Source organism: Microcebus murinus, chromosome 2 (assembly GCF_040939455.1).
Source record: "Microcebus murinus isolate Inina chromosome 2, M.murinus_Inina_mat1.0, whole genome shotgun sequence".
Classification (NCBI taxonomy): domain Eukaryota; kingdom Metazoa; phylum Chordata; class Mammalia; order Primates; family Cheirogaleidae; genus Microcebus; species Microcebus murinus.
The window spans coordinates 5,187,864-5,213,797 of record NC_134105.1 but is presented as its reverse complement, the minus strand read 5'-3'; the positions used below and the strand labels follow the sequence as shown (position 1 = coordinate 5,213,797).

The window sequence follows — 25,934 nt, the reverse complement described above, 5'->3', positions numbered from 1 at the left end:
TGAAAAACTTGGAAAAACACTCATTATTTCACACTGACACATTATATTTTATGTATTCCTTCCCCACCTTTATCCTTAAACATATCTTTTTTGCTTTTTTGAGACAGGGTCTTGCTTGGTTGTGCTTGGTTGGATAGACTGTGGTGGCATCATCATAGCTCACTGCAACCTCAAACTCCTGGGCTTAAGCAATCCTCCCACTTTGGCCTCCCAAAGCACTAGGATTGCTGAATATCCCAGCTGGCAAAAATGGGAGGATCACTTGAGACCAGGAGTTTGAGACCAGCCTGGGCAACATAGTGAGAACCTGTGTCTACCAAAACATTTAAAAATTAGCCTGTTGTGGTGGCTTGGGCCTGTAGTCCCAGCTACTTGGGAATCTGAGCCAGGAGGATCCATTGAACCCAGGAATTCAACGTTCCAGTAAGCTGTAATAGGGTCACCGCACTCCACCCTGGGCCACAGAGCAAGACCCTGTTTCAAAAGAAAGAAAATCATTTATACATTGTGTCTTGAATACCAGGCAACATGTTGAATTTTAATTGATTTGTTTAAACACCAATATTTATATAAAAATAATTTGCATGTATAATAAGTTTTTTTGCATCGGTGTGCTCACTCTGGGAAACTTGAAATACCAGATGAGTGGTATTGGCAAATATTTGTTGAGCTCTTGCTATGGGCATGGTAATCTTCCGGATACTGACGGGGGTACAGACATGAATAAGACATACTTCTGGCCTTTAAGAGTTCATCATCTAATGACCTGGTAAAATTAAAATATTACTCAAATGTAATTAACATATAGTTGTTCAATCAAAAGACTAAAGAGAAATACGGACATTACGGCATATAAACACAGTAAAAAAAAAAGTATCCTGAATACTTGCATGGGGGGCGTAAGAAATGTAGGGGGAGTGGAAGAGGATGGGACAGAACAGGGGTAAAAAGAGTGGTGGGGAAAGTGGGGCAGGAGGGCTTCTGAATTGGGGTTAGAGTCACACTATGTAACTGGTAAACCAAATTGTTGAAAATGACATCACACTTAAAGATGTGTCCCTTTAAAAGGAAGGTGGGTGTTAAATTCACATTCTGCCTGAAATAGGCTGCTCTCCCTCCAGATAGAGCCAGACTTTCTGTGGAAACATTTTAATCATAGACGACCCCCCCACACACACACACCAAAAAATGCTCTCACGCCAACACACACGATATTTGGAGTTCAAGGGACCCACGGAAGCCCATCTCCGGGCTCCGCTCATCCCAGGTTAGGCCCCAGATTCAAAGACAGCAACGTTTCCAGCCACAGGACACAGAGAGACCCCGCCTCCAAATGTTCTGCAACCTCGTCCATTCCGGATTCTTCCCGGGCTCTAGGTAAACTGGCCCCGCCAAGGATTCCGCCCTGGCCGGCTGCCCCGGTTTCTAAACGCAGACCCGTGTGCGGCAGAGGCCATTATGTTCAGGGGTCCCTGTGCTCCAGGAACAGCAGGGACCGGCAGACAGGCTTTACCGCAGCGCCCGCTCCATCCTTCCCCGGCTCCTCCCTCGGCCGCCTCCTTCTCCCTGGAGCCCCCGCCCTCCTCCCCTGCGCTCGCCCTGCGGACCCGCCGCTACCCGCGACCCGGTTCCAGCCCCCCGCCTCGCGGCCCCGCCCCCAGGCCTCTGGCCACGCCCCTCCGCCCGAAGAGCCAGTGAGCGTCCACGGGCACCGCAAGGCCCCGCCCCGCCGCCTGAGGCCACGCCCCACGGACTGAGTTGACCAATGCGCGGCCCCGGCCCCGCCCCGCCCCGCCCTCAGGCCCCGCCCCGGCGCCCGGCCCTCCGCGGCCGCCTCCCTCGGGGCGTAGCCGTCGCCGCGCCTCCGCCGCCCGCGCGGAGCCAGATGCCGCCCCCTCCGCCGGGCCCTCCCCCGGCTGCCTGGCGCCTCCCTCCCGCCCCACCGCGGTGACTCACCGAGCGGGAGGCGGAGGCTGAGGCGGCCGCTCCCGCTGCTGCTGCTGCCGCCGCCGCGGCTGCTCGGGCTGAGCGCGCCCCGGAACAGGCCGCCGCGCGCTGCGCCCCGGACCCGCAGCCCCCGCCGGCCCGGCCGGGTCGGGCGGCCCAGGTAAGCGCCGAGGCCGGCCTGCGCCCGCGGCGCCCGGCCCGCGCCGCGCCGGTGCTCGGGGGAGCCGCCGGCCCTTTGTCTCCCGGGGAGGGGCCGCGGAGGGCGCCCCCGACCCCGCTCGGACCCACCGGCCCGCCCCGGCGGCTCGGCGCCCTGGTCTGGGCCTGGCCTGCTCGCCCCGCCCGGCCGCCGCCGCCTCCCGCCTCAGGCCATCCCTCCTGCCTGGCTCACCTTCGCCCGGGGGTCGCCTCCACAGGTGTCCAAGCCACCCACCCTGTTGCTCGCCGAGTCCGGGTGGTTGTCATCGCCTGTCCGCCCTCCTGGTTCCTGTAGCCTCCTGCCTCTTTTCTCACCTGCGCCCCACTCCCAGCATTCTGACTCTCCATATTTCTGCAAACTAAATTCTGCCAAGGTCTGGCTACTGGGCCGCCCTTCTTTCTCTCTAGTTTGATTGAACTGTCCTCTCCCTGGTGAGTGTTCTGGAAGGTACCTATTGGAGGCACATACCTCACCTGTATGGCAGGTGTGTATACATGAACCTGCAAAATTAACCACTTGGAGCCCAAAACTACACTTCTCATCTCCTTTTCCTCACCCCACCCCGACCACCTTCCTTTTTCTTGAACCTGGTAGACAAGACACTTAGGTCTAGACACCCAACCTCTGTGAGGCCTTACATCCCTCCCTCTGTCTTGTGTGCTGAACTTGTCTGAGCAGTGCCTGTTGTCTGGTTAGCCCCTGGGAAGGCCAAAGGGGCAGGGTTGGCAGCAAATCAAGAGTTTTATGTATAATGAGACATGTGGCTTGCAGCACCTCCTATCTGAAGATCTAAGTATGCTGTAGCTTTTAATTATTTTGTCTCCTGTCACTCACAAAACTTAGGGGAACATGCCTGGCCAGTGGCTGGGTAAATTGAGGCACAAGGTGTGTTGGTAAGGGACCTGGAGGCAAGGCAGATTTTGTCTTGAGGTTCTGTTCCCAAGTGCCTTGGCTCTTTGCTCCTGCTACAACCACTGGGCTCTAGTTCCTGGCTTTAAGCCCTAAGTGATAACTGATCTCTTGTGCCATTAAAGTGTCCAGAGATATCAATAGCCTCCCCGAATCTAAAGCAAAACTTTGAATCATAAATAAAAGTGCCAGCTGTTAAATGCCAGTGTGTCATTCATAGTTTCCTTGTAGAGTTAGTGGTCCTCCCTTATAAATGCAAGTCACTTCTATGGGATGGTGGTTCATTCATTCAATAGTGAGTACTTACTATGTACCAGGCACCATTCCAACTATTTGGGTTTCAGTGGTGAAGGCAAACACAGTCCCTGCCCTCCTGGAGATGACATTTTAAAGAGCAAGGAAGACATACAATAAGAGAGTAAACAAATAAGTGGACAGAGTAATTTCAGTAGTGGTAGTAAATACTATGAAGGTGGGTTTAGGCCAGGACGTGTGAGACTCTCTCTGTAGGTCAAAAAAAAGGATTTTGGAGCCCGATGCAGTGGTTTGCATCTGTAATCCCAGCTACTCAGGAGGTTGAGATGGGAGGATCCCTTGAGCCCAGAAGTTCGAGGATACAGTGAGTTATGGTCATACCACACTGCACACTCCAGCCCAGGTGATAGAGTGAGACCCCATCTCTAAAACGACAAAAGAGTTTGTAGGTCATAATAAAGTGTTTGGATTTGATTCCAGAAACAGTTAGAAGCCATTGATTGGAATGTTTCGAAGTTTGTCTCAATTTTTGATGTAGTCATCTATTGCTATAAGCTCTGTCTTAATAATGCTTTTGCTGGATCCCATAGGTTTTGCCCCCTGGGAGAGTTTTAAGCAGAGAGATGATGAGATCTGATTTGTTTTAAAAGATTGTTCTGGCTGCTGTATAGAAACTGGATTAAACAGTGCAAAGGTAGAGGACTTAGGAGACTTGCAGCTGCCTGGCAAGAGATGATGCTGGTTTAAGGGACCGAGGCAGTAGCAGTAGAAATGAAGAGGTGGAATTAGTCTGTTCCCCTGGGAGAGGCTGTAAAGCAAAACTCTGGGGCACGTTGACTGAGAGTTAGATGTCCGGTAGAGAATTTCTAAACCTGACCAGGCTGAGGTTTAGTTCAGCAAACCTTATTCAGTGAGCCAGTTACTGCATTAGCATTTAGGAATAGGACATGAATAAGGCAAGATGCTTGTCCTTGAGCTTATGGTTTAGTGGATTATATGATTTAACTCATAGCCGTCTCTGGGTTATAACAACGTGCTTGCAGAACAGTTCCCCGCCTGCTTGATTGCAATGGGTTTGTGGGTTTAAAAACCAGTTAGAGGTAGAGAGGAGCAGAACACACTGGGCTCCTTTCCCACATCCGGGACATTATTTAAATAGGAGTGTTATTGTCCTGCCTCTGTTAAAAGATGTTGCACAAAGAATTTGGGACTGTTCTCATGGTAGGCGGGAGAAAAACTCAGTGAACTTGAGCTGTTAACCAGAATAAAACTTGATCTCTGTGCTGCTCCAAATCTGTGCTGTCAGAACATGTCAGAATGAGAGGACCTGGGGGGTTACATAAGCTAGCCCTCTCTTTTATGGTTGGGCGCCTGGGCCCTGCAAGCTGGGTAACTCCTCTGAAGTTTCATAGCAGTTTATACATTTTCTTGTGGTGTTGTCACTTTCTACTTGTGTTTCAGCTCCATGTGCAAGCGTGGGACACTAAGCTTTCTGAGGCCAGGATCTCTATTGGATTCATCTTTGCATACCTCAGAGTGTCTAGACCTTGCACAACGAGTAAATTCATCAAATATTGATTGGCTTACCTGGTATCTCATAGCACCTAAAACTAGAATCCAGGACTCCTGACCCTGTCTTTTCGTCAGACCATGCTTTCTTGCAGAATGCTCACCTGGGGTGCGACACAGTGGTAAGCCCAGCAGTCTCTTGTTCACTGTGCTCGCAGGTCAGGGTAGCCCTTACTTGATGGGTCTGCTCTCTCTCCAGCCCTGCCTGCAGGGAACAGCTGCTGAGGGTGCTGACCGAGTAGTTATTCGACACTCAGCAAATATGAAGTGTAGCTCTTAATCAGAGCGTGGACTTTGTACCAAGGCTATCTGAGTTTGGATCTCTTGGTTCTGCCATCATGAGATATGTGATCTTCAGCAGGTACCTTAACCTCTTAATGTCTCAGTTTCCCCATTTGTACAGTAAGAATACTTCCCTCGTGGAGTCGTTGGGAGGATTAAATTAATTGTTCCTATTAGATGCTCAGAACAGCACCTAGCACTTAGTATGTGCTTAGTTGAAATATTAAATATTAATATGATTTTACCTTTATTTATGTGCTTCTTATCTCCTGCCAGACTTTAAGGTTTTTGAGGCAGATGTTTTGTCTTTTTTGTCTGTTGTTACAGTCTAATGCTTAAACTCTGTAGGTACGCAGAAAATATTTTTTGAATTGAATGATTTATTGAGTACCTATGTGCTAGGCTCTGTTGTAGGTGCTAGGGATGTGGCCAACAACAAGATCACCAAGATGCATGGTCCAATAAAGTTTATCTTCTAGTGGGAGAGACAGATAGTAAACAAATAAACAAGTGAACAGAAGCATGTAGGGTGGTGAAAAGATATGGGAGAATGAAATGGGGCTATGAGATGGAGAGTGGCTGGGGTGGAGGTTAGGATCATAACTTGAGCTAGCTCTGAGGGAGGTGACTTTTGAAAGAACACCTGGATAATGAACCAGATGGACAGCTTCATGGGCAGAGAGGACAGAAAAAGCCATAAGCCCAGAAGGGCTGGTGAGCAGGGAGGAGGCATGGGTCTGGGGCCATGGTTAGGAGTGTGGATTTTACTCTTAAATTCTGAATAGTGGGAAGTCCCTGCATGGGAACTTTTCCTTAGGGTCTCAGGGAATGTTTGAATCTATACTTGGAGAAAGAACAGGATGATAGAGCAGTTGGAATGGGCTGTGCTAGTCCTGGAAGGCTCTTGGAGGTCAGCAAGCTGTGTTAAGTTTCTTCCTGTCAGGTCCCTCATTTCTCTGGCCTGGGTACCCGGCAGAGATGGGAACCATCAGCTAGGGTGACAAAGGTCCTGGGGGGGGGATGTCCTGCAGAGTCCACTGAGCTTTCTTTTCTCCCTGATTCCCTAAGGCATCAGGAGACATTTCCCGAGTTGAATGAATGAGTGTTGTCAGCGCTTCGCATCTTGTTGTCTGCAGTGGGATGTCCACGTTCTGTGCTCTCTGCGTGAGTTAAAGCTTCTTATCTTGGCAGTGACTCTTAAATAACCTTGGAGTTTTGGTGCTGTTCTTCCTGTGTGCATCAAGGGTGCACACACATGTGTATCAGAATCTCTTTGTTGGGGGTGTACCAAGACTGATTGACAGCTTTTGCCCCCTTCACCCCCACTTCTCTTCCAGTTTCCTGCCAACTGTCACCAGACCACACTGTCACCTCTGAACACCTCCTGTTTGACCACTTGATCGGGAACATGGTGGAACCTAGAAAGCACTGGCTCTTTGTTCTGGGCTGGCTGGAATTGGGCAGCTGAGCAGAGCACTCAGAGAAATGGCATTTCAAACCCGAGGGCTCAGCTCACCAGGAATCCAGAATGGGTCTCTTTAGACTGGGTGCATTTGGCCAGCTTTTCAGATTGTCACTCAGACATCCCATCATCAGTTATTGTCCCAGATGCCACCTGCTCTGTTAACCTTGAAAGGCCAACATGGGAATCAAATAGGACTCTTGTGTTACAAGTCACTTTCAGGGTCCTGGGACGTTTCTTTGGCAGAACCCAAAATGTCTTTTAGTCATATGTCACCTCTAGCCTCATAAAAACTAAACACAGAGTGGGTGCAACCTTTTTTTCATTTAGTTGGTGTTCTTATATTATGAGAGTAGTATGTGCTCATTTAGAAAATGAGAAAGTGAATGGTAGTGGCATTTTACATACACTGTCTCATTTAATGCCCACTGTAGTTTCTGAGATACGTACTTATTACCATTTTACATATTCAGAAGCTTAGGCCTAGAAAGGTTAAGTAATGTGTTTGAGGTCCAGCTTGTCAGGGACAAGAGCTGGAATTGAAACCCAGGCAGTAGGGCTCAAGAGAATCTCTGAGCACCATGTTATGTATTCTCAGCTGAACCTATAGAGAAGGAAAAAAGCTACACGTCAACCCAGTGTAGGTGACATTCTTTAGGGTAGTCAGAGTTAGCGCACTGGCTGCTCCAAAGGGTTTGAATCCTAGGCCCTTTCCCTGTCTTGTCTGACCTTGGGCAAGCTAATTAACCTCCCTTTGCCTCACTTTCCCTGCCTGCAAATGGGGATAATGATACTTGTGCCTTCACAGTTCCCAGGGGCATTATGATGTTTGAGCCAAAGTGCTTTTGAACTTCTCTTATGAAAGGGAGCTGAGCACCCACTGCTGTTATACTCAGTTATTAGAGACCTGTTATGCTCTGGTCCTCCACGAAGCCTTGTTAAAAAAGGAGAAGGCAGCAGTCCCCAGAGGGAAGGGTGTCCTTCCGTGGTGGGCTTAGCTGGATCAAAACATTCTTTCCCCACCTCTGAAGTTTCCTAAGGATTGAGGGCCACGGATGTGTCTGCAGTGTTCACAGTTGTGTTGTGCCGTGCCAGCTTCGGTGAGCAGCTGTGGATCGTCACACAATTGAGGACACTGATGGCAGGGCCAAGAGGGGGTTAAAGGGCTTGGTTTCCAATCCTGGCTCTGATGTCCTTTATAATGTAAGCCTGGAACACAGAGGTACCAAGGAGGGGGAGGGGGTTGTCTTCCATTTCTCCTTCCTTCCTTCCCTCCTTTTGAATGATGCATTGATTCATTTAATAAATATTCATTGAGGCTTCACTACCGTACGGGCATGATCACAGGTACTGGGAGTACTGCGGTTAGCAGGGTAAAAATAGTTCTTCCTCCTGTGAAACTCATAGTCTGGAGCCAGGAGGCATATTATATAGTAGGGGTCGCGTGGATGACAAAAGGATGATTCGGCAAGAGTGTTTCGAACGCTCAGGAGGAGAGTCATGTGCAATTTCCTGGTGTACACGTCAGCCCCAGCGGTGATCTGCATGAAGGAGAGAGCCTTGTTGGTTTCCCAGAAGAGCAAGGAAGGGGCTGATAGCGTAGAGCCCCTCTGGTCACACAAGGAGAGCTGCACGTGGTAGTTGGCAGTGGTGGTTGCAGGAACTCCGTTCCCACTCAGGGTCTTACCCTTCAACTGTTCCTTGAGTTCCAATCTGGGAGGAATGATTGCACTGAGGGTCTCTTTCCAAAGTTTTTGCTCGGGGGATTGGATTTTGAAGTTCTGCCTCCAACCCCGTGCCTTACTAACAGCTGCCAGACCTTGTCTCTCCGGAATTCTCTTCCTGCCGGACACGGCTCTCCCTGCCAACTTTGGGAAGCAGGCATATGGTGGCAGGCGGGCTCAATGTGCCCGCAGGTTCCTGAAGGAACCGATGCGTGTGGACAGCCATGTCCTCAGGCCCTCACCTCGGGTCGATGGGTGGAGGCAGGGTTTTTTCCTTCCCTGGTCTGCCCAGCAGCAGGCCTCCGGGTCTCTTCAAAGACCAAGGTCGGCGAGGGCCAGCAGGCCATGCGAAAGCACACAGTGTTCTTCCTCTCTCCCTGCAGCCAGGGCTGGGGTGGAGAGGGCAAAGGGCTGGCAGACGCAGCAACCCACATTCAGAGTGAGCGGAAGGTGCCGGGACAGCATGGCATGTCCCTGGGCGATGTTATTAATATTTTCCCCAGCCTCTGACTTGTCACGCAGCAGAGCGCTCCTGGCGCTAATCAGCTGCCCACTCAGTCTGGGGGGAGGGGCCGCGCCGCCCAGCGTCTGATCAGGAGGGCATGGCCCGCACGGCGAGGCCAGGTCACTGGGCGCACCTGGACGTCTTCAAGTGTGGTGGAGCCCGCAGAGAAGCTGTTTCAGCTGGGAGAATGTGACCCACTTCCATATCCCCTCCCACGAGGAGAGCTGGGTAGGAGGCTTTGAGAACAGCTCCAATTAAGGTTTTTTCAGGCCTGAGTATCGCCCAAGTATCCAACCCACATGTTTCCTGCCACTGGAATCCCATGGTCCGCGTCCCTGAACTGAATAACAACCCCAGGGAGATGGAGTTACCGCCTTGTCGTTCTAAAATCCTGGATTCTGCCAGCAGGGCTTCCTGCGGAGATCAGGGTCCCTTGTGGATCAAACACCTCTCACAATGTGGGCCCCACCCTGTTCTTCCTGCCAAACCAGCAGGCAAGCCCTGGACCAGCATCCAAGGAGAGGCTTTGGCCTGCACCCCCCTGCCCACCCTCACCCTCACCCTCACCCTCGCCAAATTGTCTTCTGCTGCAGGAACATGAAAGAAGATGGGTTTTGGACCTTCTAGGTTTCTTCTATTCTCTCCAGGTAGAGAACGTTGTAATGATTTTCCATTGTAATTTTATATTTCTCTTTTGTGTGTGTATGTGTGGTGGGGACTGGTGTAAATACATGAAGCTGTGAATACTGCTAGGACTTTAAGCTGGTGAAGGGGTGGTTCTGAGCCCCTGAATGTTTTATTTACAAAGAAGGGAGCACAAGGTGGTAACTGCCAAGGTCAGCTCTGGCTAGGCTGTGTGGACACCAGTCCTGACCATGTGTGCTCCACTCTTGGCTTTTGGACTGAGGCAGGGGGTCCCCTCCGTAACCCCCGCAGCCTCGTGGGGCACCTGGCCTCCCTCTGGCCAGTCGCTGGAGTTGTAGGAAGATAGGGGACCAGTGACTTTCTAGGAGGGCAGGGTGGGGCTTACAGGAAGCAAGCCGGCCGTGGGGGTGTCTTTCTAGGCCTGCGGTCCCCAACCCCCCATCCAGGAGGTGAGCAGCAGGTGCATGAGCGAGCGAGTGAAGCTTCATCTGTTTTTACAGCCACTCCCCATTTCTCCCCTCCCCGTGGAAACATTGTCTTCCATGAAACCAGTCCCTGTAGCCAAAAAAGGTTGGGGATCTCTGCTCTAGGCCACCAGTTCTGCTTTCCTGCATGGAGCAGCCTTCTGGAGCTTGGGGTGGGTGCAGTGGAGCACACTCAGCCCAAACAGTGCAGGGTCTGGGGTCCTTCCTCCTTCCTGGAGTGGTTGCTGCCACTGCACCAGCAGGGTCGCATGTGCCCATCTGGCCTGTGTTTGCTGTAGAGTTGCCTGCCCACTCTGCCCTCCTGGTCTCCTCCTGCAAGGCCTCTTAGGCTCATGCATGGTGATGGTGGAGACTGAAGTCCTCAACATTGGCACTGCACTGGACTGGCAGGACCACCCAGACGAAAGGTGTTCTTTTATTCTGATCTGAACCCAGTCCACTTCCTTTCAAGAACATCATTTTGTTTTTTTAATTCTTAGAAATGGGGGTCTCTAGGCCGGGTGCGGTGGCTCACGCCTGTAATCCTAGCACTCTGGGAGGCCGAGGCGGGCGGATTGCTTAAGGTCAGGAGTTCGAAACCACCCTGAGCAAGAGCGAGACCCCGTCTCTAAAAAAAAAAAAAAAAAAGAAAAAAAGAAATGGGGGTCTCACTCTGTCAACAGGCTGCAGTGCAGTGGCACAGTCATAGCTCACTGCAGCCTCCAACTCCTGGGCTCAAGAGATCCTCCCATCTCAGCCTCCAGAGTAGCTGGGACTTCAGGCACCCGTTTCCATACCCGGCTAATTTTTAACATTTTTTGCAGAGACAGAGTCTTGCTATGATGCCCAGGCTGATCTCAAAACTCCTGCTCTCAAGAGATCCTACCACCTTGGCCTCCCAGAGTACTGGGCTTACAGGCCTGAGCTGCTGCTTTTTATTTATTTATTTTTAGTAGATAATAGTATAAAATTCAAAAGGCTACACAATAAAAACTAAGTCTTTATCCCTTCCTGGATTCACAGCCACTCTGTTCCCCTTCCCCAAAGTGACTGCTTTTAACCAAATCTTTTATGTCTTAACCAGAGACACTGTACACTTATATAAGCACATTGTACACACCCCTGACTGCACATATATATTAATATGATATATATATTTTTAATGATGTAGTGTACAGTGTTCTGCACTGTACTTTTTTCACTTAACTGAGTTCACTTAACTCATTACATACTATCCATCATTGTCATCATTGTTGTCATTTGGCTAATACCTCTTTTTTTTTTTAGACAGAGTCTTGCTCTGTCACCCTGGGTAGAGTGTCGTGGCATCATCATAGCTCACTGCAACCTCCAACTCCTGGGCTCATGTGATCCTCCTGCCTCAGCCTCCCCAGTAGCTGGGACTACAGGTGTGTGCCATGACACCTGGCTAACTTTTGCTATTTTTAGTAGAGACGAAGTCTCGCTCTTGCTCAGGCAGGTCTTGAACTCCTGAGCTCAAACAGTCTTCCCACCTTGGCCTCTCAGAGTGCTAGTTTTATAGGAGTGAGCCACCACACCTGGCCTAGCTAATACCTCTTGAATACTTACTGTGGATTGGGTGTTGCTATAAGTGCTTTCTTATGTTAATTCATTTACTCCCACAACAATCCTATGAATTAAGTACTTTTATTGTCCACAGTTTGAAGATGAGTAAATTGAGGCACAGATAGGTTAAGTAACTTGTCTAAGATCATTTAGAACCACCTCACTCATTTTAGTGGTTCCATGGCATTCTATTGATTGGCTATATTTTAATTTAAAAAAACTTTTTAACCAATCCCTGAATGGTGAGCATTTAAGTTTTTTGTCTTTTATTACTATTATAAGGCAAAAGGTACAAATGTTTAAAATTTTAGTATTGCCAGATTGCCCTCCATGGAGATAGTAACATTTTTATATGTCCACTAACATTATATAAAAATACCTGGCTGGTCGCAGTGGCTCATACCTGTAATCCTAGCACTCTGAAAGGTCAAGACAGGAGGATCACTTGAGCTCAGGAGTTTGAGACCAACCTGGGCAAAAGCAAGACTCTGTCTCTACTAAAAAGAGAAAACATTAGCCAGGCATGGTGACATGGGCCTGTAGTCCCAGCTACTCAGGAGGCTGAAGCAGGTGGATCACCTGAGCCCAGGAGTTTGAGGTTGCAGTGAGCTATGATGATGCCACTGCACTCTACCCAGGATGACAGAGCTAGACTCTGTGTTAAAAAAAAAAAAAAAAAAAGAATACCTATTTTCTCCATATTTTGGCTGTTGCCAATCTGATAGGTGAGAGGTGGTGTATCATTAGTTTTAATTTGCATTTTCCTTATGAAGAAGTACAAGGTCATTTCATATCTTTAAGAGCCATTTATTAGCCAAATACGGTGGCTCACACCTGTAGTTCCAGCTACTCGGGAGCCTGAGGTGGTAGGATTTCTTGAGGCCAGGAGTTTGAGACCAGCCTGGGTGATATAGCAAAACTCCTGTCTCAAAGAAGCAAACAAAAGGAGCCATTTATGAACAATCTATTACAGTTGGCCTTTCATATCCTTGGGTCCTGCATCCTTGGGGATTCACCTGATCATGGAAATATTTTGAAAAAACAAAAAATAACAATAGAACAATAAAAAAACAATACAAATTTAAAGAACCAATACAGCATAGCAACTGTTTACCTTGCATTAGATATTATAGGTAATTTAGAGGTGATTTAAAATATGTGGGAGGATGTGCCTAGCTTATATGCAAATACACCATTTTATAGGGATTTGGGTATCCATGGAGTTTGATGTCTGAGGGGAGCCCTAGAACCAGTCCTCCGTGGATACTGAGGGACAACTGTGTGTCCTTTGCCCATTTCTTTCTTGGGTTGGCAGTCTTTTTCTTATTGATCTATAGGTGCTCTTTATATATTAAGGAAGTTTGTCCTATGGCTTTGATATGCGCTACACATATTTCTCCCAATTTGTTACTGTTCTTTTGATTATATTGTTTTTTCCATGCAGAGTTTTGATTTTTATGTGATCAGTTTTTTAAATCTTTTATGACTTCTGGGTTTCATTTTGTATTATTTTCTTCTCCTATTTTCTTCTAAGATATTTACTCTCAATTTTATACATTTAAAAACTTTGATCAATAACTAAGGTAGCACTTCCAATGGAATACTGATAACCTCAGCTATGGTAGTTTCTTGCCAAAATGCTTAACCCTGATTTAATTATAAGGAACAATTGGACAGATCCAGATTGTGGGACACCCTAAAGACAATGATCCTAGACTATAACAAATGTTAATGTTGTGGTGAACAGAGAAAAGCTGGTGAACCACTTTAGCCTGGCTAGGCTGGGTTATTGTCCCAGCTTTCTGGTCTCTTCCCCGTTTTACAGGTGGCTATTATCTGTTTCCCTTTTTCTCAGGGATGTCTTTCTTGGGTAAGTTATTCTTTTCTTGGACTTGGAAGTTTTTTATGATGAAGTATCTTTCTGGCAGACTTAAATGACTTTTCTAGAAGCAGGCAAGAACTAGCATGCTTTCTTCTGTGTGTTGGTACCTGTATTTTTTATTTTTTTTTTTAACATTGCATTTTGTGTGCCAAGTAAATTTGCAAGGAAGTTTAGTTCTCTGGGATTCAAACAGAGTCTTAATCCTCAGAAATATCATCAAACTAATGTGCAATTAACCTCTCTCTCAGTGAACCTTGATACAGGGTTTTTCCTCTCAGCTGAGAGCTTTTGCAAGAGGTCCAATCCTGCTTGCATTCTGTGGGTATGGGCTCGTGAAAAGACTCCTGGGTTTTATTTCCTGAAATGTGACTGTCTTGGGTGAGTCGTTGGCGTGGGAAACCAGGAGTCTTTTGGCCAGTGGAGCTTGTGACGGCCCACTTGTGCCAGAAGCTTCTGCCCCCTTTCTGTGGTGTGGTGACTAATGGTTTTGTGGCTTCGGGAATGAGGGATGTCATTACAAATGGGCGATGGGGTTTGGCTCCTGAACTGGAATACCAGGGTGTGCCCAGTTCTGGGTGTCTGTGCCTGCACCCAGTGGGACTGGGGACAGTTTCTACCCTGGAGCCTTTACACCTGTTCCTATCTGCTCTCCTGAGCTTTTCCATGGTGGCCTCGGGCCTTGAGCAAACCCTGCAGGGGGCCATGGGTGGACTCCCACTGTGTCAGGTGCTGTGTTCCAGCCTCTCCTGTCTCCTTGAGCAAGTGCGTTTTTTCCTGATCTTTCCTCCCTTCAGCTCCCAGCTGCCACTGTCCCTGCCTCTGGACTGGAGAAGGCTTTGGGTCCCAGCAGGAGTTTTCATCCTGACACCATTTCCCCTGGCAAGTTAATGGAATAAACGCATGGGAGATTCTGAAGGGGTCTTTGTTTAAAAACATTCTTGATTTCGATTATCAGCTTGTTGAACAATTTGGGGAGGAAGGAAACTGAGTCCTCAGCTGCCTCTGAGGGAGGTTTCCTCCTTCCTTGGATTATGTTTTGTTCTAAGGAGCGGGAAGGTGCTGCCTGTGTATTGAGTGAAGGTGCTTGCCCAAACAAACGTTGCGCTGGGGGGAGTGTGGGGTCAGGAGTCCCTGCTGTCTGCAGCACAGATGGGTATCTTTGGGAGGTAAACAGACACACCTATATTTTTATGCAAATTAGCACATTTACCTGCATGCTGAGAGCCTATTTGAAACAGGCAGTGGCCTTAAAACTCATTTTCTGAAGAGTTTAATTGAAAGGAGTTTCACGCAAGAGGCTGCTCCTTGGCCTGAAGGTGCTGGGTCTGGAGATGGCCAGTGACAAAGGGGCCGCCTGGAGTGGGGGCACGACGGTGGTGGTGGGGGGAGCCCCTAAGCCTGCAGGCGACCAGATTGACTTAATGACCTAGTCCTCCCACCAGGAAGCTGGAGGCTTTCCCAGCGCTGGGGTTCTGAGGGGATGCAGTGAACTCAGTTCAGGAAGCTTGTTTATTTGAACCAATTATAGGAGACTAATGAGGGGAAGCAATGCAGGGGTGTGAGGCAAACGGAGAGGGGCTGGGCGGGGAGCAGTGGGCTGTTGAGCAGGCCAGCCCCTCCTGGGTATCTGGGGCGACCCTCAGGGCACTCCCAGGGACTACTGAGGGTGAGGCTTGTGCCTGGGAGCATAGAGAGGCCCAAACTTGTCAATATGGTTCTGGGCAAAGGAACCTTATGCAGTTTATGTAGAAATTTGAATGACCTCCTCCTGATAAACAAATCACACTGTGTCAGTTTTTTCACTGCTTCCTCTTTAAAATACTTTTACATTTCCCAATTTAATTAAAATTTCAAATTGCAACCCTGCAAGAGCTGACATAGCTGTTGGCAGCAGGGTTAATGGAGCTTGCATGGGTTGAAATTTCCATTCCGGCCTCGCTCTCTGGAGGTGCCCCAAGCTCGGCAGAACCTCGGGGCCAGGCCCCTTCCCTGGGACTGTCTGGCTGGAAATGCTTCCTGCGGCCTAAAGTTGACTTCGCGGCTAGTCTCTAAGAAGACTGACCCGGAAGGCAAACTGAGGTTTCCCTACAGGGGCTCCGTCAGCTCTCTGGGGCCTGTCTGGTACCCAGGAGAGAAAAAGGGTCCTTCTGTCCCCAGCTCCCATGGGGGCTCTTTTGCTGCCCTTGCTCTGGAAGCCTCCTGCCAGGTGCACAGCCCCTGGGGAGGGTCTGTCAGGCCTGGGAGGCCTCACGCCCCGGGGGTGAGGGGGATGCTTGCACCCACTGGAGGGCTGAGGATTCCAGCCCTTGCATTGGCTTATAAATAGACAAGGGCTCTGGGTTCTGCATTACCAACCCTTCTGGAACCTGCCAGAGGCTGAAGGTCATGAGTCAGACTGAATGGGAGGAAGATCCGTAGCTGGGTTTTGTAGGCGTGCTGGTTCCTGACTTCAGGTCTCGGGCTCTGGCTTGGCTGGGTTTCAGGGCCTGGCTGTTCCCTGGGGAGAAAAAAGAATCTCCTTTTAAATTAAGCCAAAAGATGCCTTTCTTTCCTTCTCTCCTTACTCCCCTACTGCACGGAGATAAAACCTCCACCCCTGTGTCCCCCTGCTCAGCACCGTGGAGCCGAAGGGCGAAGGACATGGCCCCGGCTCCGAGTGCTCTGCTGCAGTCGGGGAGGCTGCCCGGCCCCCGGCCTTCCTGTTAGCGCCCCGATGCCCTCCACCAAGCTGCCCTCCGCCCGAGCCGCCCTCCGCCGAGCCCAGCCGCAGGGGCTGGTCCCTGGCGGTGAAAAGACGGGTTTCCCTGAATCCAGGGCCACAAGACACAGCGAGTTCTGGGTGACTTTTCCTACCAGTTGGGCCAGAAAAACCAGGTTAAGTATTTTAAACCAGGGATCTAAACAGATGCGTTATGCCCATCCAGTTTCGCGAACACCGGCTCCACAGACAGGCTCCTCCGATTCGCTGATGTCTAAGGATCGTCCCAGGCGAGGACATTCAAAGGCTGAGGGGCTTCCTTCGTGGTTCCCAAGTGAAGCTAACCCCAGCTCCTCAGATCCGCTCACTCGCTTAACCGCCCGTGGAGCCCCAGCTGTGGCTGGCACTTTGTTAAAAGGGCTTGTTCGGTGAGGTTTGGATTCCGTCGGAAGACTGCGCTCCGGGATCCAGAAGGCCACGTGTGGCCTGAGACTGCAGGTTCCCCACCGCCTGCAAGCTTTTCCAAGGTCACGAAAGCGTTGGGGACCCGGAAAAAAAATGCATCAGCTTCCTCTGCTGTTGTGAGTTATGTGAGGAGGACATTTAATGAGGGATGTGGGCCCGTTTTAATATGTCTCTGAGCATAAGGCTGCCTGGGGCCTATGAGGGCCTCAGAGCGGCCCTCTGGTCTGCCCTGACAGCTTCCAGTCTGGCGGTGGAAGCAGGTACTCAGACGTCGGGGCAGTGGTGTGAAAAGGAGGAAATGCAGGCAGGTGTGCAAACACAGGCCTCGGGCAGCCCGGAGAAGGTGTCCGCAGAGCAGAGGACAGTCAGTAGGGCTTGGTCTGCTGAACCAGGGAGTGAGGACCTTGCAGGCAGGGGGAATGGCAGATGCAAAGGCCCAGAGGTGTTGAAGGAGGCTGGTGTGACCAGCAACTCTGAGGTGGCCACCAGGCAGGGCTTCTCCCCCTCAGCACTGTGGACACGAGGGCTGGATGGTTCTCGCTGGTGGGCACTGATTGCTAGCCCCTCCCCCAGTAGCATCCTCCGCATGACGATCAGAAATGTCTCCAAGTGGCCAGACATTGCCTCATGTCTGCATGTGGGGGTGGTGTGTGGCAAAGTCACCCCTTTTGAGAGCCACCAGTGTGGAGGGAACATGATGGTAAGCTCAGGTCTGACCACCCATGTCTCTCACACGGCGGAATGGAAGGAGCCCTTTTCTTCTCGCCTGCTGTCCAGCACGTGCATAGGTCCTGGGGCAGCCGTCTCCGGGCAGGTTTGTGCCTGTCCACGAGCCCTTTGGTCTGTGTGACACACCCACCGGTGGCCTGTAGGGCTTGCTCCGAGCAGGAAGCCAGATCACAGGAAGGGGGACGCACGCCCCCCCCCCCGGGCCTTTGGGTGCTCCCGGGGGCCTCCTGCCCAGCCTGGCCCTGTGTCAGTGCCTCCCCCGCAGCAGCCAGGCCAGCCGGACACAGCGGTCACATTCTGATCATTGCAGGGCTGTCTTGAATCCGGGCAGGTGGATTTGACTTAGATGCTTCCAGAACCTTCACCGAAGTACCTTCGTCGGATCGCTGCACACCCGGAACAGAGCAAGCGCTGTCGCTGTGAAGCAGCAGCTGTGAGGTCGGAGTGCGAGGAGGGCAAATTGTGGATCCGGAGTTCGGGGATCACTCCCACGCCCACAGCCCTGTGGCCAGCAGGGACCTATCTCGTTTGGGCTTCCCCGCTGCTCCCCGCTGGAGGGGCCGGGCCGGGGTGGGACGCAGCCCGGCTCCACCGATGGAGGGGCCTCTCCCCGTGCGGGCCTCTCCCCGTGGCCTCTCGTTGCCATTTCTAAGTGGCTTCTATTTCCCAGCTTTTAATTTAGATTTCAAATACACGGAAGCGTTGACAGATAGTAAAGCGAGTAACCTGTATGCCTCTTCCCCGGAGTCGCCCGCATTAACCCTTTGCCCTATTTGCCCGAGAGCCGTCTCTGCACACGCATGGGGCACACACTTCCGTCTGGACCGTTTGGGAGCACGTTGCAGGCATTGAGACGTTTCATCCTTGAGTACTTCGGTCCGTATCTCCGGAGAACCGGGATGTTTTCCAGCATAACCACGTGTGATCATCACACGCTACAGGTGCTAACGTTGACGCCAAACTCTCATCCCACAAATACTCGCCGTGAGATTTTCCCCAGCTGCCCAGCGATGGCCTCTGTGGCGTCTCCCTCCCGCAGCCTGGGTCCCGCCAAGGACCGCGGTCGTGCTGCCGTATTTTCTTTTCAGCTTAATTTACTAATTAATTTTTATTGCCATATAATAGTTGTAAGCCTCGTTTTATGATTGATCTCCAGTTGGCAGCAGGTCAGGCTCTGGCTTTTTTTTTTTTTTTTTTTCCTGTAAGGCGGATTTTTATTTTAATTTCGGTTAAAGTGGATAATGCTTCTATCAGCCTCCGAGCCGGAAGGGGCCGGAGGGTGGAGGGAAGCACGGCTTCAGACCCAGGCTCTGCCTCGTACGAGCTCCGTGGCCTCTGGCAGGTTACTTACCTTCTCCGGGCCTCAGCTGTGTCATCTATAAAATGGGAGTAACTCCTACCTTGCAGGCTTGCGAGGACTAAAATTAAGCAAGACGACGTACCGAACGTGACGGACTCTGTGCAGCGACAACAGTAATTATCATCGTTCTACCATGTCTCCTGGCTTCATGGAGCAGGAAGGAGCTTCGGATCAGGTTTGAATTTGGGTTGGCGACCTCAGGACAAATTCTTTGTCCCAAGGTCATCCCCTAAGAATGGTGCTGCGTCCCGCAAACTCCCTGACTCACCAGTGCTGTCACCAGGAGACCTGTTTTGCTCCCGCCCCGCTGGCGGAGAAGAATGTGGAGCTCGGCTCAGGACCGCGGAGGCCGCAGTGTGGAATCTGTTAATTAAGGTGGTTGCTCCCGAGGCCCGAGAGCCTGGCAGGTTGTTGCGGTTTAATTACCGAGAGCGGAGCAGAGCGTGTGGGAATTCTCTCCGGCACTCCCGTTTCTGATGTCGCTGGAGGGCCGGAGGTGCTGCCTGGCACCGGACACTAGCGGGAGCTGCGTGTCGGGCCTCCACCGGCTTGGAGTGACTTTTTACCCATCTGCTTGTATACTGGAGAGCAGTAGGGCCGGGCGGTTAAGAGCCCGGACAACCTGGGTTCGAATCCTGCCCCGGTATGGACTGGCCGGGTGACCGCAGGTGAGTCACGTCACCTCTCGGCACCACGGTGTGCTCATCGTGAAGCCTCAGGCGGGGTGTTTGTGGAAAGACTGACGGATTCACTTACCTGAGAGCCGAGAGCAGCGCCTGGCAAATGGCAGCTCTTTCTGTCAGTGTTCTCAGCCGGGGCTGACTTCGTCCCCCAGGGGACACGTGGCCATTGCCAGTGCCAGAAGACGTTTTCGATTGTCACCCTGGAGGGGAGGTGGCGCTGGCACCCCGTGGGTAGAGGCCAGGGTGCTGCTAAACATCTACCGTGTGCAGGACAGCCCCCCACTGAGGGTTATGTCGGGGCAGCATGCGGCGGGGAAGTGAAGTCCCCCCACGCTCCTCCCTGTGGCTCCTTTGAGCCAGGTGGGGCTGAAGGGCCGGCGGGCAGGGAGGGGGGTGCTGCCAGCCTTTGAATTCTTCCTGTTTATTTTCACTCCTCTCCCCACTCCCGGTAACAGAAATTATTTACTTACATCTCATTCTGTCATTCCTAACAGTAACTAGCATTTACTGAGTGCTTGCTGTATACCAGGCACTGTGCCAAGTGCTTTCTTTATGTGTTACCCAATTTTCACAGCCCCTCCTCGAGCTAAGTACCAATATCACCCCATCCTACAGATGAGGAAACCGAGGCTAAGAGACGGGAAGGGCTCTAAACTGCCTAAAATCCAACCCCTGATCGGCCCCCAAACTGCTCCACTCGCGTCTCCCCATCGAGGTGGACGGGAACGCTGACCTTCGGCCCGAAAACCTGGGAGCCGTTGCCCCCCCCCACACCCACAGCGTGCTCCCCGGCATCCCGCTGTTGGCCTGCACCCCGTGTCCCCTGGCCACTCTCGCCCCTCACACCTCTGCTACCAGGACACCGGCAGATCTGCCTCGGTTTCCTCCGCAGCCTCTGCTCTTACCAGCGGCCCCGCCCTCTCCAGTCAGCAGTCAGGGGGCCTCGCCAGACCCCAGGGCTGCCCAGCCTCTGCTCGCAGCCTCCCAGTGGCTGCCCTTTTGACACAGGCCACCGCGGGCTCCCACAGAGGCCTGGCCACACGGAGGATCAGCTTCCTGCTCCCTGTCCTGCTTTGCCCCCCCCCCCCCGGGTGCTGTCCCCAGCCGCTCTTGTGGCCCCCGCAGGGCCTCTGTCCCGCTCTGCTCCCAAGCCCGCCTCCCACCGCCCCCCAGTCTTCCCACAGGGAGGCCCACCCCGCCACCCCACACTCCTGTTCCTCAGCGCGGTCTTACCATGGCGCCATTCCTTCCTCCATGGGACATCATTTGCCTGCCGCTTGTGTACCGTTGCTTATTAACCATCGCTTATTTACCCGTTGCTTGTTTACCGAAAGCTTGTTTACGGTTTGCCGTGTGCTCGTCCCCTCCCTGGGTGTATGCGTGACGCACGCGGGGATTTGGGCCGCTTTCAAGGATGTGTCCCAGCACCTGCTCAATAGACTCCTTGATGGGATGAATGGACAGCAGCCCCGCGGCCGGCACGCAGCAGGGCAGGAACGTGCAGGGAGCGCCAGGCTCCGGTCCCAGTCCCACGCAGTAAACCAAGCGTGGGGGCCTGTGTGGCTGCCCAGGCCTCCTGCCCGAGAAGCCCTGATCTCGTCTCCACCGTGGGCAGACGTGGTGGGGTCACGTGTGCTGGCTGCGTGGGACACGCTCCGTCCTCCCTTCACAGAATCCCTCCCTGTGTTTATGTGGCCGTGTGCGTGTTGGTTTGCATACTACTTTGTGTTTTTCCTTTTTGACTCGGCGTTGCCCCGAGCCACGTCCATGCGGTGTGGTGTGAGCGCGGAGGACAGAACCGAGGCCGGTCCCGACTCACTTGCCCCCCGGCCCCGAGCGCAGGAGCCCTGGGTTCCCTCCCCGTCCTCCACACCTCGGCGCCTTCCTCTGCCTCAGGGTTCTTGGGGCAGCTGACTCTGAACCTGTGACCAGAGGCTCTCGGCTCGAGCGCCGTGTGCTGGGTGTGACGGGCTGGAGAGAAGCTTTGGGTGTGTGGGCCCAGGGGCTCCGGGCGGACCGTCTTCCTGGCGGTTCCTGATTTCTGGTTGCAGGCGGGGGCTGCCCCCACTCCCTCGAGGGGATTAGGGAGATCAGGGCCTGCGCCTCCTTGTTCCTCCCTGGAGCCCCCTGGGTCTGCAGTTATGTCCCGAGGGCTGCCCTGTAACCTCGAACTCCTGGGTGTCAAGGGATCCTCCTGCCTCAGCCTCCCTCGTAGCTGGGACTACAGGCACGCGCCACCATGCCCGGCTCAGTAAATCCTTCTTGAGTCCGTGTAGCTTCTGCATAAGGTTTGGGAACCCTTGGCAGTTTGAGAGACACCTTGACCTCCTTTTTCTTATTCTGGACCAGTTGTACAATTTGCAGGGCCTCTTGCCAAAAAATTATTAGGAATTTCAAGACAATAAGCAGTAAACCAAGCGTGGGGGCCTGTGCGGCTGCCCAGGCCTCCTGCCCGAGAAGCCCTGATCTCGTCTCCACTGTGGGCAGACGTGGTGGGGTCACGATCGCCTGTTCGCAGACGGCGAGACGACGTGCACAGCGCGGCATAACCAGCCTCCAGGTGCACAGCTGACCAGCTGCAGAGCAGAACCGAAAACGGAACTTAGCTCCTGGAAGGTGCTGTCGTCTTACGCTGGTTCTGGGGCCCCAGGCACTTTGAGCCTCAGTTTCCTTTTTTGCAAACTGGGAACACTGACCTGAGTATAAGATGACAAACAGAACAGGTGGCCGTGCCTGCCTGGGCAGGCCCTGTCCTCTTGACCCCTTCCCTTAAAGCTGCGATACAAAGAATCCTGAAAGGTCTGAGCGCTGTAGACAGGAGTGATAATTGGCCGTGGTAGTTGAAGAAATTACAGGCCTTCAGAAGTGGGAGAAGGCTCTTTTCATCTCTTTTTGAAGGAATGTGGGGACTTGGGTGGGAAGTTCCCCAGGGTTCCTTGGTATTTCGGTGCTTTGATATCTAGCGGAATAAAAAAGCAATTAATTGCTATAAATGGCCTCTTCCCGTAGGGTTAGTGTGACGGTGGAGGGGGCAGAGGTGGGGGGTTGACGATTCCTCCATCCCAGGGCCGGCCGCTGGCTGAAGGGGCACACACGGGACTCAGAGGTTTGGAGCAATGTCTGACTTCAGGGGAAGCTTTTGAAATCCCACTTTCTCTGGAAAGCACGTTTTTCCTGGCCCCTTGGGTCAGCGAGCAGCTGTCTCTGCAGAAGCCGTTGAAGACAGCGGGTTTCCCAGCCGTCCGTGGTCCCGCGCCTCCCTCAGAGCCGGCTTCTGAGAGCGCTGTCCTCACACCTCTCCCTCCGCAGGGCTGAGAGCTGGAGCCCAGTCATATGCCAGGCGCTCTGGGGCACACAGAGGCCCCGGTCCGTGAGGCCCGGCGGAGGAGGTGGCCCAGGCGGGCCAGGCTCCTGCCCGGTGAGCCTGTACTTGTGCCCCACATGATGAGACCGTGTGTGGGAAGCACAGGAGGGGAAGGCGGCGTTCTCTGACCCCCGGCAGAGGCATGGTGGGGGCAGGCAGACACGTGGCCAGGCTCGCAGTTCTGTGAGTAAGGCCTGGCTGTGCCTCGTGTGTGACGTGTGTCTGCGTCAGTAGCGATTACACGTATGACGGCAGGTGTTCGCCAAGCACACAGACAAGCCTAAACGCCCCGCGTGCAGGGGCGGCGGAGTGCCGAGCTACCTGTGCCTTGCTTGTCGTGTTCGATTTGGTGGGTGGGACGCCGTCTCGTACAGGGTTTGGGACTTGCCCATCAGCTGTCGCAGCGTGATTCATTCTGGCCCGCGACGTCTCTGAGCACAGGCTCTCAATTAGACGTGGTGACTTACCCAAGGGGCGGAGGCGCGTGGTGTCGAGTGGTCCGACCTGCTTCTGCCGGAAATGACAGGCCGGCGGCAGAGCTCAGCACCGCAGCGCGCAGAGGTGTCGGAGCAGGTCCCTGGGCTTGCCCGACACACCGGTATTTCTGGGCCGTGGCAGAGCCCAGCCCCGCGAGTTCCCGCCAGCAGCTGTGCATCCATCCCTCAGCCGGGGCGTGTGCTCGGACCTGACTCTGCAGTCCCGGTCCCTCCCGGCTCCTCCCATGACCTGTGTTCTGTGTTTCCACAGGGCGGCGCCTTCCTATTTCTCCCCGGCCACAGCCCTCCCCTCTCAGTTGAGCACCTGTTTGCCCGAAGTTAATTTCCAGAAGCAGGTAAGGACGCAAGCGAAGGGTGCCTGCGCTGTGGCCGCAGCACGGTGTTGGGTGGGGGTGACGGGGGTCTTGGACACGACGATCAGGGGCTGACCATGAGGTCAACTCATGTCGTCACCTTTCACCTTCGACCCTAATAATGCTCATTTCTTCAGCTGTGCGGGTTCCGATGGCGAATGTTGTGGCACTGCTGATTTCTACATGTGCAGACTCTGAATTAGTACTTTATATAAACTCTATGAATCACATGATTCTATCGCATTGTGTTTTTGTACAGTGTAAAACATCGTGAAAATGTATATGTATATTTTTAAATGGAAGCATTTAAACTCCATCACGGTGTGTTTTAAAATGGACAAAATGGGCCGGGGGCGGTGGCTCACATCTGTAATCCTAGCACTCTGGGAGGCCTAGGTGGGAGGATTGCTCTAGGTCAGGAGTTCCAGACCAGCCTGAGCAAGAGCAAGACCCCCGTCTCTACTAAAAATAGAAAGAAATTAGCTGGACAACTTAAAATGTATAGAAAATACTAGCCAGGCATGGTGGCACATGCCTGTAGTCCCAGCTCCTCGGGAGGCTGAGGCAGGAGGGTTGCTTGAGCCCAGGAGTTTGAGGTTGCTGTGAGCTAGGCTGATGCCACGGCACTCTAGCCCGGGCAACAGAGTGAGACTGTCAAAAAAAGGAGGACAAAATGAAAGACAAGTGCTGCAACCCCGGGTGGGAGATGGTTTGTCTACCTACAGGACCCACCTGGCTGCCTGGCCCAGCCTGGGCTTATTTGATATTTTCCTGGCAGGTGCAAGACCGCCTTGGGTATAAGTGGATATTCTAACTTGAATACGTGTGTGTGCTCAAACATTAGCTTCAAGTTTATAAATAAAACGAGTGCAGGTGCCTGTGTTTGTGTTCAGGGCCACTGGTGCCTGTCAAAGGGAGGCCAGCTTTCACAGCTCCTCGTCAGAATGGGTTGCGATTCCCAGACAGGGACCCTTCCCCCCCCCCTCGCCTCTCGCTGGCACGTGCAATACGCAGCAGTCTCGCTCTCTGGGTCCCTCCTGCACTACCTCGTAATCCTTCCAAAGTGAGGCCAGCTGCTGAGAGCCGCAGGTCACGTGGTGGTCCAGATCAGGCCCCTGCGGAGGCTGGGCAGGCGGCAGCACCTGAGGGCGCTTGTCACAGATGCCCTCGGGCGTCCCCCAGAGGACGCGTGTGGCCTTTGAAGCCAGGGCCAGTTCTTACTTTGCGTGGGTGCTTCACAGTGGTCGGCAGCCACTTCCTCACTGTCCTTCCCTGGCAGTGACGCACCTTCAACAGAGAGGCGGGCTCGGGACCAACAGCAGAGCACGCACGTGTGTGTGTGTGTGTACACATACGTGCACGCACACACACACACTCGAGTGGCGAGAGTGCATCTCTGTATCTGGAGAGAACATATGTACTTCGGTGTCTCTTCATTGTATTTGCCCCAGTCAGATGTCATCGCCTGGAATGGCGCCCACTTTTCACATAACCTGTGTTCGTCGACTGCATCACGTATAACCACAGACCCGTGGCCTCGCCGTTCACTGGGCTAGTGGATAGCTGCCCGTTGTTTGTTTCCATTTTCACGTTTTTGGCTCGTCTCTGACTTGGGCAGCTCACACTGAGGAATCTCGTTAGGGGTTGGAGTGGAAGAGCTGCCCCTTTTAAGCGATGGGATGTTTACGGCAGTAGCCAAGAGGCCGTAACCGAGAAGCATCGTCGCTTTTGGTTCTCACGTCCAAGAACGGAACGAATAATTAGTGTGTCTGAATTCGCTGCAGTTTGAGCTTATGTAATTTAAACATTTTAGTGGAGACCAGTTCTTGCTCCCTACAGGGGAAAATAAGAATTCTCAAGTGAAGTTAGTCTGACGCCTGTCAGAAGAGTGATGAAAATTTAATAGCACCTTTGCTTGTATAGGCAACAAACCCAAACAAACTTTAATGAAATCGTAGCACAGCAGTGACTGAAACGTCTGTGTTGTTTGGGCTGATTATGATTTATCCTCTTCAGTTACTCATTTTGTTCACATTAACACCCTTACTGCAGGTTAGGACAGAAGCAGGTGAACCAGGCGTGATGCTTCTCGTCCGCCCGGGTTGGAGTGTGAAGGGCGGGAACGAGTGCCCCTGGCCACATTCTGCCCCGGATCCAGCCCTGGGCGTCCCCTCTTGTCAGGCGGCAGGTGGATTCAGCTCGGGCTGGAGCTCCGAGGATACTAGATGACTAGGACTTTTCGAGATGGCAAGTCAAGAGTTTTCCCAGAAGGAAGAAAAGTCAGCTTCAGAAATGGTCCTCGCCAGGGGCGCGTGTTGGAGTGGGAGTAGTCTGGCTCCTGAGACCCCTGCAGGC

General features: G+C 52.5%; 1 protein-coding gene across 2 annotated transcripts in view; it reads left to right on the top strand.

Moving 5' to 3' along the window:
• Positions 1-1,967: 1,967 nt before the first annotated feature.
• Positions 1,968-25,934, top strand: part of CTNNBIP1 (catenin beta interacting protein 1) — a 48,385-nt gene continuing 24,418 nt past the window's right edge. Inside the window, exons 1-2 of one of the 2 annotated variants that reach the window (XM_075993863.1) lie at positions 1,968-2,107; positions 23,477-23,561. The gene's annotated coding sequence lies outside the window, so the exon portion shown is untranslated. The remainder of the gene's footprint in view (positions 2,108-23,476; positions 23,562-25,934) is intronic. The other variant, XM_075993866.1, reaches the window with a different exon arrangement.